General features: G+C 43.5%; 1 pseudogene; it reads left to right on the top strand.

Moving 5' to 3' along the window:
- The first annotated feature begins 988 nt into the window (after positions 1 to 988).
- The window catches only part of LOC119508855, a 34,506-nt pseudogene continuing 17,847 nt past the window's right edge, over positions 989 to 17,647 (top strand).

Genomic DNA, 17,647 nt, shown 5'->3' on the forward strand with positions numbered 1-17,647 from the left:
TGTGGTGCCCGAGAGGCCAGGGCTTGAGAATGAGGCTGCTTCAAGCACAGGGCTTGGCAGGACACCAGGGCCCAAACGTACAGCACATGCCTCCCAGAATCAGGTCTTGGAGCAGGGCCTTGCGTCACAAACTGGCTGCTCCAGAGACAGGTCAGAATCACAGATTTTGTCTGTTTGCAGGTCATTGCTGATGGGTGAGTCAGAAAGTTTCTGAGCTGTGGCTGCTCGGTCTTCATGTGAGAGGGAAACCTGGACCTGCATGACTAGGAGACACCTGAAGTCAGAGAAGCAAGGCCACACCCCAGGACTTTGTCAGTGGCCCCTTGCTTCTGAGAATCTAGCTGCAGGACCTGAAGCCAGATGGTGCCTTGGTGGCCAGATGACTTGGGTCTAATCCTGACTCTAGTGCCTCCCAGTTGGGTGAATAAGGTCATAAAGACCATCACTTTCTGGTAACACTGACTGTGTGTCTGGCACTGCCCTAAGTGCTTTGTGTCTTACTCTTCACAGCAACTCTAAGTACTATTATTATTCCCAATTTACAGATCAGGAAACTGAAGCATGGGTTAGTTAAGTCATTTGCCCACTGTCACATTGCCAGCTAGTGATGGAGCCAGGATTGAGCCTGGCTATCTGACTCTAGAAACTGAATTTGACTGTTATCCTACACTACATCTGTTTCATGAATTGTAAAACAGGGATAAATGTAGTACCCCCTTCCCAGGGTGTTGGGATATCTAAATGGGATAATCCATTTACAGCAAGGGCACAGTGCCTGCACCCTAAACAGTGTTAGCTGCTTTCGGTGTTACTAAGTGTCCCTTGGCAGCCTCGCTACTCTTTGTTTCTTATCAGCCTCCTTTGGACAATTTTCTGATTGAACTTCACGCCATTTTCAGCTTCTTGGATTAGGACACATTGTCTAACTGAAGTGTGTGGAGGGGTGTGGGCAGTGAAGAACAAAAACCCAGTGAGAGAGAGAGGGGACATGAAGGAGATTAGAAGAAAATTCTCCACTCACCTAAACAGTACTCCAGGAGTCCTGCAAGCACTGACGTTCGAGTTTGATCCTCTGCACAAAAGGTTTAGGTAAGTTCTTCCAGGCCTTTGTTTAACCACAAAATCAGCATCTTTATAGCAATAACAGAAGCGAACCCTCCTGGTTTTGTTCCTTTTTTGTGGCTCCCATGCCACACACAGGAAACAAAGAAAACAGACAAACTAAAACCATGTCTACTTCCAAGGCTCCCACATATAAGATAGCATAAGGGAAGGAACAGGTGTGTGTGGGAGGGGCGGGGAGTGATGATTCTACCATCCTGGTACCTCCCCTCCAATTCCAAAGCTGATACAAAACTGGGTCATCTAAGAGGAGCCAAGGAAAACACCAAGTCTCACTTCCCTGAGCACCATGGAGATTCTCAAGCATCCCCTCAAGGTGGGGAACCCAGCCTCTCCGTGGGGAGAAGTTCAAACTTGCCCGCCTCACAGAGAAAGTACATGGGGGATTTCCCTCCTAGAGGTTTTTGGATGGGAAGGCTCTGGGGTTCCTTTTTTTTTTTTTTTCTTTTTTTGTGGCAATATCTATACAACACAAAATTTCCCTATTTAACCACTTACATGTGTACAATTCAGCGATGCTCATTACATTCACAATATTGTGCTACTATCACCACCATCCATTACAAAAACTTTTTCATCACCCCAAACAGAAACTCTATACCTGTTAAGCAATGACTCCTCATATCCCTCCAGTATCAGGTAATCTGTAATTTATTTTCTGTCTCTCTGAATTTGCTTATTCTAGTTATTTCATATAAGTGAGATCATGCACTATGTCTTTTTGTGTCTGGCTTATTGCACTCAATATGATGTCTTCAAGGTTCATCCATGTTGTACTATGTATTAGAACTGCATTCCCTTTTACAGTTGAATAATACTGCATTGTACATTCCATTCCCATTTTTATTTTATCCATTCATCTGTTGATGGACATTTGGGTTGCTTTCATCTTTTGGCTATTGTGATTAATGCTGCCATGAACATTGGTATACAAATATCTGTTTGTGTCCCTGCTTTCATTTCTTTCAGTTATATACCTAAAAGTGGAATTGCCAGGTAATTCTATGTTTAACTTCCTGAAGAACTGCCAAACTATTTCCCACAGTGGCTGCACTATTTTACATTCCCATCAATGATATACTAGGGTTCCCATTTCTCTGCATCCTTGTTAACACTTGTTATTTTCTGGTTTTTGTTTTTGTTTTTGTTTTTGTTTTTAAGTAATAGACATCCTAGTGAGTGTGAAGTGGTCTGGGATTCCTTTTCTCTTCCTTTTCCAGACCTACTTGGCTCAGCTGCGTGTTGTCTTGTTATCAGGTTGCTGCAGGCCCAAAGTGTTTTAACTGCCTAGTCTTGAACTTCAGGGCTACAAAACAGGCTACCAGACCACAGTGGGAGGAACAGAGCAGAGACGGCTGGGTCAAGAGGCCTCTGGAGACCTAGGAGGCTGCGTGAGTGTCTGGACACAGGAGCCCATCTGATCCACAGACCCCACCTCCCTCCCTTTGGTAAGGTCATGCCTCCGTAGGCTTGAGGACAAAAGACCAATGAAAACAGCCCAGGAGCCATGGCTCAAGCACTTTCTTGAAGTTCCTAGAACCCTCTGTTCAGCATTAGCTGCTGGGAAGAATACCCTGGGAGATTTGAAGCTGTGGTGGAGTTTGCATGAAAGAAGAAAGGTAAACCAGTAGCAAAGAAACTAATTAAGAAAATTTTCAGAGGTTGATTTAAATGAAAAAAAAAAATCACAAGTTTTATTTTTAGAATAGATTATACATCTGTGTGTGTATAATCACAGCCCCATTAAGAAATGCAAAGGGAATTTCCTTTATTTTAGTTCTCAAATCTCCCTTTGAGTTCTGCTCTGCTCCCATTAAATGGAAAACTCAGGTTTGGATTCAACACGTGCAAGACAGGAAGCATGATGCCATTTGTACGGCCATATTGTATCAACATTCACGAAGCCAGGAGGATGGAACTTAAGGCTTCTTGATGGGAAGAACCTTCTGGAACTCTTGGGCCCCACGATGGCAGCCCTAGGCAACTCCAGGGAGAATAGTCTGATTTATCTGGAACTGGTGGAGAGTGGCCAGTTCTAAAAGCTTGCATTCATCAAAAAAAGCTCTGGATTGGGCTAACATAAGCATGGACATTTTTTCACCCCTTTGGGTCCTTAATTTGATGTTAACTTATCTAAACAAAGAAGGAAGGAGGCTGACCTCAAAGAGACTATATTTTCCTTCGAGCTAGAGGACCCGAAGATCTCTGTTTCCTTTCTCCTGGAAGACAATCAGAGCTGTGAATCCTGTAAAAGGTCACCAAATACCCTGCACTCCTTGTTGTAGTAACTGTTTCTGAGAAGTCACTTCAGAGAAAAACATACTGCTTAATACCGGCCAGAGACACCATGTTACTTTTTTTCCAAGAGCCAGTATCATCATCAGTTTAGTGTCTGGTTTCCCTGGTGCCCAAAACAAATCCTAGTATCTCCTGCTTCTGGCTCAGTTGTCCCTGGCCCTAGCAAATAGGCCAGTAGGCTCATGCAGAACAAAGAGGGACTGACTTCCTCCCGTCCTGTGAGTTCCTCCAGAGTTCTCCCCCAGGTCAGCTCATCGCCCCAGGCCCCTGGTATCCTGCTGCTGCTGCGGAGTCCCCACTCAGGGTTGCTCCTCCCCACCCCGCCTCCTTACATCACGAAACCACAGTATTTCACTGCCTGGGGCAAGTGGAGCCTTCCATTCTGCATGGCTAAAATAGTTTGTCACACAGTAGTCGGTAGTTTTAAATATACTCTAGGCACCACCCAGATTTCAACACATTAGCAATTATTATTCTCCTAAAATCTGGTGGCTGGGAGGAAGGAGGAAGTAAGGGTGGGGATTCCAAACTCCAGTCGCGTTATCCTATGGCTGCTAATTCATAACAGCTCCATCTAGCCCTCGCTCTGCCAGGTGTGTGCTCAGCATTTCTCCTTTATCTCATGTAATTCTCAGAACCACCCTGAAAAGTGCAGGTGATTGCCATTTTGATGACGGGGAAAGGAAGACTCTAAGAGAGGGAGTAATTTGCCTAAACTCGCACAGCCGGAAAGTGCTGAAAACGGGTTTGAATTCTGATTCTAAAGCCCTGCACTTTTAGTCATCACGCTGTTCTGCTGTTTCAAGTTGATGAATTAAACAGGAGTGGGTGCCAGGAAATGCCAGTTGAGCCAGGAAGGGGGCCACTGCCAGAAAACCAAACCAAAAGGGGTTTGAAACCCGAGAACTGGCAGTTGGCCTCCGCGAAACCCTGGGGCGGAGTGGCGGTGTTGGTGGGACTCCGAGTGGGTAACGGTGTGCCCCACATGCCTGTCTGAAGCACCAAAGGCCAGCACCCTTGGCCACTGCCTGACACTAATCCGGTTTGCAAATTGCCGAGGTGTAGATGGTTGCTGACAAGTTTATCTCAGAATTTATTTTCACGCTGTAATCTCCTGTCTAATGAAGCTGATGTTTAAGTAATATGCAAATTTAAACTGGTCTTTTCCTAGGAGGTTTTGAATGAGATGAATGCTCCCCAGCCCCCACGTAGCTTGAATGCTCCCCAGCCCCCACGTAGCTTGAAGCACTGCCCCCCCCCCCCCCCCCCCCCCGTGTGGCCCCAAGGAACCTCCTTATCTGTTCTCCTGTCACTTCCGGCTGCTGCAGCAGGTGTGTCTGTGTGATAATGAAGGCAAATACGCTGGGTACTCACCAACCCCAAGGCATGGCACCCAGCCATCACCTCCCTCCGCCACACAGCTGGGCACACTGCTTACTGAGCCTGGGGTTGCCCTCCGTCTGCCTCTCCTTGATAGTTACCATTTCTCATCATTGGTGAGTGTTTGGTGGCTGACAAATCCAGAGGATGACATACATTTGTTAAAGATAATAGTTACATTTTGAGTGCTTACTCTATTATGTGCCAGACTCTGTTCCAAGTGCTGTACATGTGATGACTCCTATTATCCTCATAAAACAGCATGAAGCAATGAGGTGCAGAGAGGTCAAGCTACTTTCCCATGTTCCACAGCTGAGTAGCAGAGTCCGGGTAGGGAAGGACAACACTTGACTTGGGGCTGTGCTCTTAGCTGCCCTTCTGTAGGAATTCCAGCCTGAGTTGATGTGTTAGCTCAAACATCTCTTCCTGGGCATGCCAGCCCTACCAATGGTTGGGTTGCTGCGGCCCTACTGGCTTTTTGGCTGCAATGCTGCAATGGATTCAAGTTCCCAGGTGAGCAGGATGCTTTAGGTAGTCAAGAGAAAGACCACACAGAGCTGTGGATGCCCTCTGCAGGAAGGATGGCTCTGGGTGAGTCCCCTGCCTCTAGGACGCCTTCTTCTCATTCTTGGTGTCTGGACACTGTGACTCAGTTTCTAATCTTACTGCATACAGCTTTGGCAGCATCCCTGCCCCCTCACAGAATGTTTAGTCAGCATTCTGGGAAAGGCACAGAATAGGACACTATAGGAGGGGCCGTGTTTGGGGCCACTAAGAGGAACATACCAATTCCAGGGCTTAAGAGGAATATTAGAGGGAGCTAGGATAATAATAGCTGCTGCTTATGAAGCCCTCATGATGTGCCAGTCCTGGTCTAAGCACATACCAGGGACCATCTCATTTATTTAATCTGTATGGCAACCCTCTGATGTAGGTCCTATTATTATCCCTCTTTGGCAGATGAAAAAAGTGAGGCCTGGAGAGGTGGCATGATTTCCCAAGAGCACAGGGCTTATAAACAGGGATCCAGGATTCTAATTCGGCCAGACAACTTCAAAGACAGAGCTCAAACATCTTGCCATGCTGACAACTGAGCCCATGTCCCTAACCACGGCTCTATTTTGGAAAGATGGGAACTTTTAGCCATTCTGTTGCCAAATGCATGGATCTGGACTTGGGCACAGGGGTAGGAGGGGAGAGGGTGAGGGCGGAATCTTTTTAGATTATAAACTCAATAACTGATGTTTCTGATTGGATGCTGGGAGGAAGAACAGGCTTTCTCAGTCAACATCCATCAGAGGGGTTGAAGGGAGGCAGGAGAGAAGAAGAGAGAAGGCAGCAAATCCAACATCTTTCCCTTGACCCTCCGAGTTCTGGAAACAAGGCTGCAGCTCTGTCCGCCCTTCCCCTCCGCACTGACCCTCTGGGCATTCGTCGTTGCCACCTGCTGCTACCAGCTGCTTTTCTACCACCAATGTTCTACATTGAGGTGCCAGCAGGAAGGAAGCTGGGTCCCCCAGCTGGCAACATGGGTTTAGTTTTGGTATTTGAAAGGCTGGCCAACAGCACTTTGATGGCTATTAATGATAACATTATTACTTTCTTTTGGGTGAAGTTTAAAAATTCTGTGGGGTTTCTACTTTCAGCAGTTTATAATTCCATTCACATTTACCACAACCACCCCACCGAGAGGAATACCCCATGAAAGCCAGCCTTGGCTCTCCAACCCGGAACTAAAATAGTCACTGCCCCACTCCTTGGAGATTCCCCAAAGTGAATCCATCCGCACATAGCTGCTATTGAACCCTACCTGTTGCTACAGCATCTGAGTGCCGTTACTGAGGAATGTGGCATGTCCTGACATTCAAAGCATTCACATAGCACATAAAATTACTCTTGGGCTCCTTGGTAAAAGGCCACATCTGCTTCAAATACACATCTAAAAAGTGAGCTAAGGATTTATCTGGCAAGAATTTAAACTTCAATCATTACTTAGACAGGAACAGAGCTAATTGTAGTGTTTAAATGTCATCATTATTTAGACAGGGATAGAGCCAAGTTTATGCAATTCTAGAAGGCAAGCTTAACCTCAGGATACCTTGGCAGTTACTCTGTGTGGCTGATCCTGAGAATTTAATTCTGAGCAAATCATTTATCTATTTATAACGTGAGTTTCTTCTGTTACTCTGGAAATATAAAGATGAATAAGATATAACTCCTGCTCTCTGGAGGCTGAGAGACTAATAAAATGTGGAAATAATGCTAAAGGACTAACTAAGTGCTAATAGGCATGTGTTCAAAATGTCGTGGGGGTGACTGGGGTCAGGGTTGGGGGCAAGAAGAGGGGCCACAATGAATCACAGAGATGAGATGGCATTTGGGCCAAATCCTGAAGGAAGAATGTTTGCCGAAGTGACAAAACATGAAAGGGAACTTCAGGTGGGAGGAATGGCATCTGCAAAGCAGTGAAGCGTATGGGATGGGTAATCCAGGAAACCACACGCAGCCATGTGTGGGTTGAGCAAAGGTGAGTAAGAGAGTGGCAAAATCCTGGAAGAACATAGAAGGAATTTGGACTTGGCATGTGCTCAATGGGCAACTGGTGAAGGATTTTAAGCATGGAGGGAGCCAGGAGGAGCACCATCAGATTTTCATTTCAGAAAGGAAATTTAAAGTTTGGTGGATAGATCTGAGGGACTAGAAGCTTGGGGCAAGGAGGCCAGTTGGAAGCTTGTCAGAGAAATCAAAGTGAGAGATGAAGAAAGCCCAGATTTAAGAGATATTTCAGAGGCAGCAGAGACAAGATAATCATTTCAACTATTTTACTAGATCAAGGCCCCAAATGGGGTCACATTTCTTTTCATCTTTGAATTACAGTGAGGTGGAACCTACAGAGCTGATTACTCCTGTGTCCCCTTCTCGTGATAAAGAGCCAACCTAGCCATGGGAACGTGGTCTTTAGCTGCTTCCTCCCTCCTTCCTCTTCTCCAGACATCCCAAATTATCTAAAGATATGGTCTTTTATATTACTATAATTTAAATTCAATTAATTTTATTTTTCCTCTCAGGTTCACAGATAATTCAAAAATCAAGAAAGTGTAAGAAGATGTTTAGCGACGAGTTCCCCTCGCTCCATCCTTCCAATTCCCATCCCAACCAGCAACAGGTTATCACTGTTACTAGTTTCTTATGTATCCTTTCAGAGATTTTTTAAATGTCTACTCAGGTGAATGTGATTAAACATTCTTCTTTACTTCTTGGGAGTCTTCTTAGACTGACCTCAGGAACCCCCAGGGGAGCTCATTCAGTCCTCAAGAGTGGTTCCTGTTCTGTCTGCCCCAAACAGAAAGCATGTCTCCTCAGGAGGCCACAAAATGGCCAATGCCCTGTCCTTCCTTGGGACCTCATGCAGTAACTGAGACAAACAAGACAGGCTGCCCCAGACAGTTGAGGCGAGGCCCTGAACACGGTGGAAAGCATAGGCACCACTGAGGCCCTCCAGTCTCAGGACGAGGAGACAAAGGCCCTGGAGTTCAGCTATGGCTGCCCCCCACCCAACAGGGCCTACATTCATAGTGACCAAATTTTCTGTTCACAACCAGCCATTTTCCCTGGGACCACCCATGGGGTCAGGTGGCTGGACCACAGGGCACCAGCTACACACAACTTCCAGTTTAGCCTCCTCTCCAGAACAGAACCTGCCCTGACCCTGGCCATCCTCAGGGCCCCGCTGTTCTTTCCTGACAACCTACCTCAGCCCAAGCTACTTCGGTCTGTAACTTTGAAATTAACAGGAGAGGTTCTAGGTGTCATTGTTTCCTTCCAGAAAGTTCTTGCAGGTTGCAAACATCGGTGCTTTGGGGAGAAGCACTGCCTCACTTCATATTCCAGAGCACTTCAGCCCCAAGGTCTGGGAGACACAGGGAGGTTTTGGTTTCATGTGGTTGGGGTCGAGTTCTTTTCAGTGGGTGAAGTGGATAGTGACAATAGAGGAGGACTGAGATTGGGGAGGACCTGGGAGACAACTTCAGTTCTGGACAAGTTGAGTTCATCTTTGTGACCACTCAGCTTCCTATTGTAAACATAAATCCTGATTTTAATGGAATTTCAAAGCTATCATTGAATCCCTTCAAGTCTATACTACCTTTCACGATTAACTTTAAGCTTCTGGATTTTCTTAACTTTCTTAGTCAAATCTTGAACTTTATATAGGATAGCTGTTTAAAAAAAATACACCATATGATTATAAGTAATAGTGCCATCTTGTAGTTGAATTTGATTGAAAGTGGTTGTTTTAAAGTCATGTATGTCATCAATTAACATTACAAATAAAAATAAGTTCTTGCATAAACAACTACAAATTTAAAAAATAATAGAGTATATGGGAAAAAACATAGTTATTGCAAACTATGGACTATAGTTAATAGTAATATTTTAATATCAACAACAGTAACAAATTTACTATACCAATACTATGAGTCAATAATAGGGGGAGGATAAGGGATATAGGAGGATTTGGATTTTATTTTTTATTCTTATTTCTGTTCTGGAGTAATGAAAATGTTCTAAAGTTGATCATGAGGATTTATGCATAATTATTTGATGATCTTGTGCACCAGTATACTTTGGATGGTTTGTGTGGTATGTGAACATATCTCAATAAAATTGAAAAAAAAAATACACCATATGATGCTCAGGGGATACAACTTAGTACCCACCAAGTAGAAACATAATAGTGTTTGGTAATCGAGCAAAGATATTCAAATGCCAAAGAGAAGAAGATGGCTGTACAAAGAATGAACTTAGAACCACCAGAGGCTACTATCAAGCTGTGCATACCATCAGGCTTCAATAATTTTACTTTAGTAATAATAATAGCTAACATTTATGAGTACTCACCGTGTGGCAGAAGCTACTCTAATCATTTTACATGCTTTTTCACTATGAGGAAGGTATTTTTATTATCCACATTTTACAAACAAGAAATCTGAGGCCCATGGAGATTAGGTAACTTGCTTTTAATCACATTTACTCTGTTAGGATTTAATTTGGTTACTAACAAGGCACAAACTAACAATGGCTTAAACAAGATAGGAGTTTAATTCTCTCTCATGCAACAGTTGCATTCATGAGCAGTCCAGGGCAGATAAATCAGCTCCACTTGTTAGCAGCCCAAGCTCCTCCTTTCTAATTGCTCTGCCCACCTAGGGGCAGCCCCATTCTCCCTCATCAAACAATGGAGAAACCTCTGCATTCCAACTGTGGGGAAAATGTGGTCATATGGCAGTTCCTAGTTGCAAAGGAGGCTAGGAAATGTGTCTTCATTCTAGCAGTCCACATGCCTGGCTAAAATTCAGGGAAGAGGAGAATGAATACTGGGGAACAAATAGCAATCTCTGGAGCCAAACCCAGCATTTGACTTCAGAGCCAGAACTCCTACCCATTATACTCATTACGCTATTGTCTAAAAAGAATTAAATGAAGTTGGGGGTTGGTGGGGGTCTTTCTGATCCTTCCCTACAGTTTGAGGCTTTCTTTTACTGTTTTGCTTTGCTTACATGCCCATAAACATAGACACGAGATAGCTCATAACTCTCCTAGTGAGAAAGTTTTTAGTATAGTTATGTTCCCTCTCATCTTCTTATAGACTTTCAATTTTTAGTTCTCCCCTCCCCCCCTCTCGTGAGTTGCCAACTGCCTCACACTTTATCATGCCTGAGATATGTGCCATCATCAGATTAATGATTTTCTTCTGCCACCAGACTGTAGGGTTGGACTTAGAAATAACTCCCCACAAATGAAAACTCCCAATCTTTCCTTAGCAAATGGAGCAAGCTAGGGTAATCTTTAAGAATACTTAGCAAGTATGAGAACATTTAAAATTAGAATACCTCAAACATCATGAATTTGCTACAACTTGATAATTTTCATAAAGAAGCAGATTTTATCTAATTCATTCCCAACAGCTAATTTTAAGGTTAGCTTAGTAGGATCCTCTCAAAATGGGGACTTTTCATAATGGCCATGTGTGTAACTGCACTTATCTCTCTCTTCTCTCATCGCTGTAAAAGCAAAATTGTTTAAACCTCTCAAGACACTTGAGACATTTTTTATAAAACTAATTTTAAGTAAGTATAAATTCAATAGAGCATTCCTGGGTGGCTCTTTCAGCTGTGCAGAATGCCACAGCAATGAGGAAATTGTTTGTTTCAGAGCAGGAGATGCCAATCTGATGACAGCCTTTTTATAAGCATGTAGCTGGTGACTGTTAAATCTGCATTTCCTGAAATTCATAATGGTCCGTTAGCCACTGGACGTGAGCTGAGAGTTACTTAATAATCAGGCCTTCTCTTTCATAGTCCCTGGAACAATGCAAGTGCTTTTAAATTTTTATTTCATTTAATCGTAACAATAACCCTATGAGATCAGTAGGAACATCCTGGCAATATAAGAATGTCCTAAACATCATTATCATGAGACAAGTTTAGGACTTGGGGACTCCCTAATATGTAGAAAGCACATACTATTTTCAACAAATGTTCATTGAGCCCCTCCTATGGGCCAGGGTACTGCAAGGTGTTGAGGATCCTAGATGAATAGGACACAGTCCCTTCCCTCAGGGAACTCTGTCAGGGGAGAGCCGTGAACAGCATCACTATAAAAAGATGCTAAATGGTGTCTGCTGGGAAAGTGTGTGTATGGGGGGTGGGGTGCCTTCAGACAGTTGAAGTGGACACTTGTGCTGAGTCCTGAAATGGAAGTAGGAGTCTGCCTGGCAGAGTAGTGAAAGCAGGACATTCCAGGGGGAGGCTGCAGCATGTACGGGGTGGGGAGATGGGGGTGAGGAGCCTGCCGAGAAGCTGCAGTGGCTAGCATGGGATGGGGAGAAGGACTTTAGATTAGGCAGATGATGGAGGCCTTGGTTCCTGTGCTCAAGGACTTGGCTTAATCCTGCAAACCAGGGAGGTTGTAAAGAGGCAATCAGTTGAGTGCGAGTCCAGATTCCAGCTGACTTGGGGAAGTTATTCAGTCATCATCTGCAAAGTGGAGGTAATAATCATACTTATTGGTTAGTTTTGAGAGTTAATAAGCTAGTGTATGTAAAGTGCTTAGCACAATGCCTAGCACACGGTGTGTGGAGTAACTATTAAGTATTAACCAGCTAATATTTCTTTACCTTTTTTCCCCCCCTGCATCAGTATCTCTTTTTTTTGAATCCAGTTCCTCTCTTTATACACAACAGTTTATGTATAATTTAATGGGGCTCACAGATCCCCTGAAACTGGATTCCAAGTTGCTGAAACATATAGGGAATCGTCTCAAGTTTTAAAGCAGGAAAGCGTGAAGCTTAGATTTGATTTGATTTTCTATTTTCTTTCTTTTTTTTTTTTTTTTAGGAGAAAACACTGAATACTGGAGAAGGAAACCATCTGTAGTTCTCAAATTGGGCTGTACATTATAATCATCTGTAGAGGTTTTTAAAAATACCTGTGATTTAGCCTCACCTCCAGAGATTCTGATTTAGTCTGGGGTGGAGCCTGGGCATCAGGATTTAAAAACCTTCCAGGTGATTCTAATGTGTAGATAGCTTTGAGAATCACTGAGTTAGGTTATTTTGTTAGTCAGCTGGAGAGAAGATACTAGCAGGAGCATAGGAACAGAAAGCAGAAAAGGAGAAAGAGTCTAGAATCATTTGGGAGATGAATCAACAAGACTGGGTGATCAGTTAGAAGTAGTGAGATAGAAGGGTGTGAGGTGACCCCACTAACTAACAGAAGGGGAGGAGGTGTTCGTGTTTTATTGTTTAATGCTTTTAAAATTACATATATGTAGGAAGCAGGAGTGGGCAAGAGAAAACAGTTCATTCAACAAATATGTACTTAATATACATTCATTGAGGGCGAACCGTGGGGCTTAGGTGGGTTCTGGACATGTTGTCAGGCCTGCAGAGCACCTAAGTGCCACTTATGCAGTTGAAAATGCCAGTATAATTTGGAAGTCATCAGTTCATGACCAGGTGATCATGGGGCACACAGGAAGGGTCAAAGAGGGAGCCCAGAGGCCAGCTATGGAACTTGGGGGATCAGGGACCCATGAGGCCACACTGAGAGAGAGTTGGGCACCCTATTTGTGTGAGATGGGGAGGGCCCTGAGAGGAGGGAGGGGTTTCCAGAAGGAGGGAGCACCACTACATGAAAAGAGCTGAGAGATGCCCTGTGTTTGATAATTAGGAGATGGTCGTGGCTTTTGAGACAGCAGCAGGGGCAGAAGCCAAATTCCAGTGGGTGCCAACAAGAAAGAAAGTGAGGAAGCATGAGCATCGGTGTAGGAAGTTTGGGGTAAAAGCAATGAAAGCAGTAGCTGCAGGGGAGGAAGGGTGGAGGAACAGAGTTTTATTTTAGGTTGGAGGGGCATTATTGTAGTCTGAGGGGAAGGAGCCAGGCTGGAGGAAGCCTTCAAAAATACAGAAAAGGGAGGAGACGGACGCTGGAGCCAGGCTCAGCCTCGGCAGGCGGCCTGGGGCTCGCAAACCCTGGGTGAGGAACTGCTCTTGGATAGAAGTCAGGATGCTTGTTTCTTTGAGACAAAAGCAAAGAAGTTTCCAGAACGTTACAGGCCTACAGAGATCATCCAGGGTCATTTCTGAATCCTAAGATAACATCCTACCTTTATTCTCCTTTTTCAGGCACAAATCCCTGGATTTGTGGGTTTCCTCTCTTTCTCTCCTCAAACACTGCTGCCACTCCAGGACCCAAGACCGGCCGGGGGATGAGATGTCATAGCTGAGGTTTCCTCCTCCTTCCAGGGAGTCCTTTCTGTTCTGAGTTGATGGCTCATCACAACGGATGAAGAAACCAGCTGAGGTGAAAAGATTTATGGATCCTCACAAAGGTCTTCAGTTTTTTAAATGCAATTTTATTGAGATATAATCACATAACAATCATTCAAAGTGTACAATCAGTTGTTCACAGTATCGTCAAATAGCTGTGCTTTCATCACCACAAACTTTGAACATTTTCATTACTCCAAAAATAAAATTAAAATAAAAAAGAATATCCAAAACATCCCATTCCCCTCCTCCCCCCATTGTTCACTTACTTTTTTCTAATACAGTTTAATTGAGATATATTCACACACCCTACAGTCATCCACAGTGTATAGACTCTTCAGTCACTTTTGCTGGCTGCCCTTCCCCCTTGCTCTCTGCATCTCTCAGATTGCACCTTGCGTCCAGCTGCAGTGCTGACCATTCTCTCCTTCTTGAAAGTCTTTCTCCACCCCTTGTCAGTGACATCAGTTTCTCCTGGTTGCCTTCCTACTCCTCTAACCCCCTCCAGACCTCTAGATGTTGGATGCCCAGTGCTCTGTCTCAGGCTCCTTCTCTTCCCCAAGTACACTCTTACCCAGTCCCACAAATTTCATCTTACCCAGATAAATATCATCTTTATGTTGAGATCTCCCAGTCCTGAACTCTCTCTTTGAAACCCCTGAAATCCCCACCGCATGACTAGCAAATTTCCACTTGGAGGCCCTACGGGCATCTCAAACTCAACGTGTCCAAAACAGAACTCTTGATTTTCTTCCTTTCAATCTGCCTGTCCTTCTGTTTTCCTCTCTCGGTATATGTCAGTAATCATTCCCTCAGTTGCTTAACCAAAAACTCAAGGTCATTCTTGATTCTTCTCTTTCCCTTGTCCCCAGATGCAATCCTTTAATAAATCCTGTTGACCTTACCTCCAAAATATATTGAAATCTGTCCACTTCTTCCATCTCCAGTCTACTCCAAAGCTACTCCAAGTGTGGTTTGCAGACCAGCAGCGTCAAAAAACAGCATCATCCCAGATCCACCCCAGACCAACACGATCTGAAACTCTGGGGATGAGACCCAGCAGTATGTGTTTTAACAGTTCCACCAGGGGATTCTGACACCCTCTCAAGTTTGAGAAGCAAACATGGTTCAAGTTTGGTCCAAGCTTTCATGATCTCTGGTGCAAGTCACTTCAATAGCCTCCATTGGGTCTCCCTGTTTACTCTCTTGTCGCTCTATAATCTGTTCTCCTCCTGGAGGGATTTATGTTTTAAAAACATTAATCAGACTATGTCACCCCCAGTTTAAAACCTCCCATGGATTTCCATGGGACATAATACAACCTATGTTCTCCTTCCTGGTCCTCAGAGCCCCTGGGAAGCTGGTGATACCTACCTACTACTCCAGCTTCTGCCAGAACCTTCCTTCGTCCATCTGTGAGCTTCTCTCTCCCTTTTGCAGAGGCACCAACCTGTTCCCAGCTCAAGACCTTTGCACAGGCTTTTCCCTCTACCTGGAAGGCTCTTCCCCTGAACTTCAGTAGCTGGTTCCCTCACATCATTTTACTTCTCATTGTAACTGGAACCTCCTTAGAGATGCCACCCACAAACTAATCTAAAGTAGCCATTCTTCACCAACGTGCTCCGCCTAGCACTTATTGCTATCAAATATTTTCAATCAAATATTTTCTTATCTTCTGTTTTATTCATTGTCCACTTGCAGGTAAATTTTATGAGAGCAGCACCCTGGCCCATCTTGTCTGCTGCTGCATCCCCAATGCCTGGAACAGTGCCTGGTACCTAGTAAGTACTCAACAAATATTTGCTGAATGGATGAACGTCCTTGCTTGTTTGCTAAGTTGTCTCCCTTGCTTGTAGGTCTGAATTGCTGCTAGGAAGGAACATTCGTGTACTAGTGCCCACTCAAATGCCCACCTAATCCTCTATGTGGCTGCGTTTCTGGAGCCTCCGGTTGGCGTGAGTCTCATTTCACTGGGTCCCCTTAGAGCCATCCCAAAAAGAGGCAAGATTGTGAAAAAAACATTAACAAGCTACTTTCCTGGAATTTCAGGGAGGGAATCTGAGAGCTGATACCTGAGGCCTCTATCCTTGTTGTTGTTTAGATGAAGCTGCCTAGTTTTTAAGAACATAGACTTTGTGGATGAAGAAACCTGGGTTCAAGCCCTATCTTTGTCATTTACTGCTGTGAGACCTTGGGCAAGGTACTTAAATTCTCTAAGTCTCAGTTTCCCCATGTTGAGGGGCTTAAATGGGATGCCTATAAAGTACCTGGAAAAGGGTAAACCACCCTATAAATGTTATCTGTCATTGTTGTTATGTTATTGTTTTATTCTGAGAGAGGGAAAAGCATGGATGGCCCTAAGAACTCAAAAAACAAAAACAAAAACAAAACACCCAACCAACTCATAATAAGAAAAATGCAAGCTAGAACTATGCTGAGATGGCACTCTTCACCTTCCAAATTGACAAATCCAGGAAAGTCTGCTGCTGCTGTTGGTGGAGATACAGGGAAGCTGGTGGGGAGGGTAAATTGGTATATGGAGAGAACTTTGGCAATAATTAACAAAATTACGAATGACATACCTTTTGGCTCAGTTAATCCACTTCTCGGGATTTATGATACAAATACTCTGGCACATGTGCAAAATGATGCATGTAAAGGTTATTCATTACATTAGTGTTTGAGTAGCATGATATTGGAAATAAAAGTCCATGAATAGAGAACTAGTTAATAAATAAATCATGGTATAGCTATACGATGTAAAAAATAAAATGAGAAATTTCCTGTCTTGTTTGCCAGGCTGCTATGACAAATATCACACAATGGGTTGGCTTAAACAGTAGGAATCGATTGACTCACGGTTTCAGAAGCTAGAAGTCCAAAATCAAGACGTCAGCAAGATTTGTTTTCTCCCCAAAAATTGTAGCTTTCTGGTGCTGGCTGCAGGCAGTCCTTGGAGTTCCTTGGCTTCTATCTCTGCCTCCAGTCACATGGCAATGTCCTCTCCTTTTCAGCTTCTGTGACTTTCCAGATCCTCTTTATAAGGCCTCCAGTAATCGGATTGAGGCTCGTCCTGGTTCTGCTGGCCACATCTTAACTAAAAATAACAGTTTCAAAAGGTCCTATTTACAATGGGTTCACACCTATAGGAATGTAGGTTAAGATAAAGAAGGTGCTTGTTGGGGTACATTATTCAACCCACCACAATCCCTTTATGTACTCATATGGAACACTTACCAGAAATAGATTAAGTGAGAATAGAAAATCCAAAAATAAATCGTTAAGTGAAAAAGCAAGGTGCAGAATTGTAGTTGGATATAGAAAAAAAAAGTGGACAATAGAAAAAAATTAAAATGGGTGTGTATAAATGCTTTTTTGTTTTTTTGTGTTTTTTTGTTTGTTTGTTTGTTTTTTGGTATAACCAGAACATCTCTGAAAGGGCAGAGTAGAAGAAAAGCTTTTTGTTGTACACTTGTTTATATCATGAATTTCGGACCATGTGAGTGTATTATCTGTTAAAAAAAAAAAGAGCTGAAGATTCTGATTTGTTAAAGCTTAATTGTTAGTACTCCTGCTCAACGCTGCATACATGTTAGGCAGTGATTCGTTCTAGGAATGGTGAATGGTGAATTTCTCTTTGCAATTACTAATATCAGAGGTAAAAATAATAACAAAAGTACTAAAAATCTAGACATTCTTTGGGTTGTTGCATGACAGTGTAATATGGTGGCTTGCAAAAGAGATGCCCACAAGTAGATAATGGGTATCAGCCTGCAGAAAACCTTCTGAATTTCTCCAAGTCTTTGAAAACAAAATTTTTGTTCTTTCCCATTTTTTCTTGCATCAAAATACATAGTGAGCATGTATTTGGAAGAACATTTTCAAGCAATATGGTTATAACTCCTTTTTACTTTGAAAGAAGCAAGAGGGAGTGTGAGTATACATTTTCTTTACATTTTTTTCTGCATTCCATTTAGCTGGCGATCTTGTGAGCTGAGGGGAACCTGGAATTTGCCT

This window comes from Choloepus didactylus, chromosome 14 (genome assembly GCF_015220235.1).
Source record: "Choloepus didactylus isolate mChoDid1 chromosome 14, mChoDid1.pri, whole genome shotgun sequence".
Taxonomy (NCBI): domain Eukaryota; kingdom Metazoa; phylum Chordata; class Mammalia; order Pilosa; family Megalonychidae; genus Choloepus; species Choloepus didactylus.